The sequence below is a fragment of the Orycteropus afer genome, unplaced genomic scaffold, assembly GCF_000298275.1.
Source record: "Orycteropus afer afer isolate SDZICR_OR568_19922 unplaced genomic scaffold, OryAfe1.0 scaffold00115, whole genome shotgun sequence".
NCBI classification, from domain to species: domain Eukaryota; kingdom Metazoa; phylum Chordata; class Mammalia; order Tubulidentata; family Orycteropodidae; genus Orycteropus; species Orycteropus afer.
In genome coordinates, this window is record NW_006921702.1 from 3,977,994 (window position 1) to 3,982,314 (window position 4,321).

Sequence of the window (4,321 nt, forward strand, 5' to 3'; positions counted from 1 at the left end):
TGTGGTCAATGACATGAGACAAAGTATATGTGAACTGCTGTATCAGGAGTGAATTTGCTCTGTAAATCTTCACCCAAATCTAAATAAAATAAAATTTAAAAAAAAAAAATTGAAATGGCAAATGTTTTTGTTATATTTATTTCACAACAACAGAAAAAAAAAACATGAACACAGATGCCAAACACATTTTGAAAAATCATCCCAAAAATGCATAATAAACATATCAGAATTATTGTATCTAAATGAAAATGAGGTGGACTAATAACTACTATATGTCATAAACATTCCCTAGAGAGCTCTCAAGCAGCAGGAAGCAGTAGCAGACAGGGCCAGTGGGAACAGGTAGGGGGAAGCTAACAGAGTGAGTGGAGCAGGTGGAACAACTAAGGAAGGCAAACTTGTCTATTGGTTTGTAGTACTGTGGTGGCTTGAGTGATGCTGTGGGGCTGTGCCAGCAGGAGTGCCCACGGTGCTCATGGTGGACTGGTTTTGATGGAGCTTCCAGACTGAGACAGACTCGGAAGAAGGAAGAGGCCATCAACTTTTCAAAGAATTGGCTAGTGAATACCTTATGAATAGCAGTGAAACATAGCCTGAAATATTACTGGAAAACTTTGTGAGCAGCCTTGAAACATTGTCTGATATAGTGCTGGGAGATAAGCCATCTGGTGGGAAGGCACTCAAAATTTGTCTGGAAAAGAGGTGATTCCTGAAAGTAGAGACAACTTTAATGACATGGATAGAGTAAAGCTTTTGAGACCTCCATTGGCATATGTGGCATGACTCAAAATGAATGGAAACAGATGCAAACACCTATTAATAATTGGAACATAGAAAGTACAAAGTATGAATCTAGGCAAATTGGAAATTGTCTAAAATGTAATGGAATGCAAAAAGATTGATATCCTAGGCATTAGTTAGCTAAAATGGACCAGTTTTGGCCATTTTGAATCAGACAACCACATGATCTACTATGCCAGGAATAACAAATTGAAGAGGAATGGCCTGGCATTCATCATCACAAAGAATGTTTCCAGAACTATTGAAGTAAAATGCTGTCAGTGATAGGATAATATCCATATGCCTACAAGGAAAGCCAGTTAAAGCTAATATTATTCAAATTTATGCACCAACCACCAAAACCAAAGATGAAGAAATTAAAGATTTTTAACAACTTCTGCTGTCTGAAATTGACAAAACATGCAATCAAGAAGTGCTGATTATAGCTGGATATTGGAATGCAAAAGTTGGAAACAAAGATGAATCACCGATAGTTGGAAAATTTGATCTTGGAGATAAAAATAGTGCTGGAGATCACATGATAGAATTTTGTGACACCAACAACTTATTCATTGCAAACATCTTTTTTCAACAACACAAATGTTATCTATATATGTGGAGTTCACCATATAGAGTACACAAGGATCAGATTGACTATATCTGTGGCAAGAGCCTATGGAGAAGCTCAATATGTTCAACCAAAACAGGGCAAGGAGTGAACTGTGGAACAGACCATCAACTGCTCATAAGCAAGTTCAAGTTCAAGTTGAAGCCAATTAAAAGAAGCCCATGAGAGCCAAAATATGATGTTGATAATATCCTTCCTGAATTGAGAGACCATTTAAAGTATAGTTTTGATGCATTGAACTCCAATGATGCAAAACCAGAGGAATTATGAGGTGACATCAAGAATATCATCCATGAAGAAAGCAAAAGGTGGTTAAAAAGACAGAAAAGGAAGATAAGGCCATAGTGGATGTCAGAGGAGACTCTGAAACTTGCTCTAGAATGGAGAATAGCTAAAGCAAATGGGAAAATTAACAGGATAAAAGAGCTGAACAGGAGATTTCAAAGAGCAGCTCAAGAAGACAAAGTCAATTACTAAATGAAATGTGAAAGAGTTGGAGTTAGAAAACCAAAAGGGAAGAACATGCTCAGCATTTCTCAAGCTGAAAGAACTGAAGAAAAAAAAAAATTAACTTTGAGTTGCAATATTGAAAGATTCTATGGGCAATATATTGAATGATGCAGGAAATATCAAAACAAGATGGAAGGAACACACAGACTCACTGTACCAAAAAAAAATTGGTCTATGATTATCCTTTTCAGGAGGTGGCATATGATCAAGAACCAATGGTTTTGAGGGAAGAACTCGAAGCTTCACTAAAGGAAGTGGCAAAAAACAAGGCTCCAGGAATTGACAGGATACCCATTGAGATGTTTCAGCAAACGGATCCCATAGTAGAGGCACTCACTCAGCTATGCTAAGAGATTGGAAGACAATGACCTGTTCAACTGACTGGAAGAGATCCATATTTGTACCCATTCCAAAGAAAGGTGATCCCACAGATTGTGGAAATTATCGAACATTAATATTGCATGGAAGTAAAATCTTACTGAAGATAATTAGACCAGGAGGTTGTCGTTTGAACACAACAAGGGGACACTGCATAGTTTAAAATCAGGAAGGGAGTGTATCAGTATTATATCCTTTCACCATACTTATTCAATCTATATGTTGAGCAAATAATCTGAGAAGCTGGATTGTATGAAGAAGAACATGGAATCAAGATTGGAGGAAGAATCATTAACAACCTGTGATACACTGATGACACAATTTTACTTGCTGAGAGTGAGGATGACTTGAGGCACTTACTGATGAAGACTGAAGAATACAGTCTGCAGTATGGATTACATCTTGATATAAAGAAAACAAAAATCTTCACAACTGGACCAATAAGAGCATTGCAATAAATGGAGAAAAGTTTGAAGTTATCAAAGAATTCACATTACTCAGTTCTACAATCAATACCAATGGAAGCAGCAGTCAAGACATCAGAAGATGTATTGCATTGGGAAAATCTGCTGGAAAAGACCTCTTTCAAGTACTGAAGAGCAAAGATATTTCCTTGAAGACGAAGGTGTGCTTGACATGTTATTTTCAATCACCTCATGCATGTGAGAGCTGGACAATGAAAAAGGAAGACTGAAGAAGAGTTGATGCTTTGAGTTGTGGTGTTGATGAAGAATGTTGAAAGTACCATGGACTGCTAAAAAAATTAATGAATTTGTCTTGGGAGAGGTGTAGCTGAAATGCTCCTTGGAAACGACAATGGTCAGATTTCATCTCATCTACTTTGGTCATGTTTTCAGAAGGGACCATTCCCTGGTGAAGGATATCATGCTTGGCAAAGTGGAGGGACAATGAAAAAGGGGAAGGCCCTCAACAAGAAGGATTGACACAGTGGCTACAACAATGGGCTCAGGTATAGCAAAGATCATGGGACTAACACAGGACCAGGTAGTGTTTCATTCTGCTGTCCATGAGGTTGGTGACAACTCAACAGTACCTAACAATAACACAGCACATGAATGTGGGAATACAATTAAGTAACTCCTCTATTTTTATGATTATGAAAGCTCAAAAATACAAGGAATTCCTTTTTTGGCAATCTGACAGGATGATCCAAGGAAACTTTGCATAGAAAATAAAAATTTCAGTGCAAAAATATATTTGTATGTTTTGCTCAGAAGCAAATAATGGAGTGGAAAAAGAATCAAAGGCTTTAGCAAGCAGTCATGCTCCTTTTCCCAGAAGCATCAACTAAATCTTATTGAAAATGACTTTCTGGTTTGCTGATCACATGTAGAGTGAATATGGAGATCAGATATAAGCTTGGTGCTCTCCCAAATTGGGCCATCTAAAGATACCTACTTAAAGTCAAAACCCAGAAGGATAGAGTAATTTAGAAAAAAAGCTTACTTTCAGACAAGGATGCAGAGCAAAATCTTGCTTACTTTGGGTTTGACACTGTAGAAGGAGAAATTTTTTCCTCTGAGATTTCATTATCCCTAGCTATCCTATATATACATTTTCACCTAAATTTCCAGCAATCTCTAGGATTTGAAAAATCTCAAACCAGGAATTTAAGTGGCCCCAGATAAGTGATGGGCATAATTCCCTAGCAGGAAAGGAAATCCTTTCTAGAAACCCACTTTAAACCCAGTTCTCAAGAATTTCCTAGGATAAATTTCAGAGGATCACTATAACACACAAAGAGAAACAGAATTTCAAGGATAGAAAATAGTAGACAATAAAATATTACTAGGCATAGTTGAAAAATTAACATTAAACTTTTGAGGGGAAAAATGTAATTTAATATGGAATAGGCGACAGAACAAATAAATACAGCTGAATAGAGAATTACTTGCCAGTTAATTTAATTATGAACAAATTATTGAGGCTGACACACAAGAAAATGAGAATCTAAATATGAAAAATGAAAAGCATGAAGGATGGAATGTTAAGTTCCAATAAGTA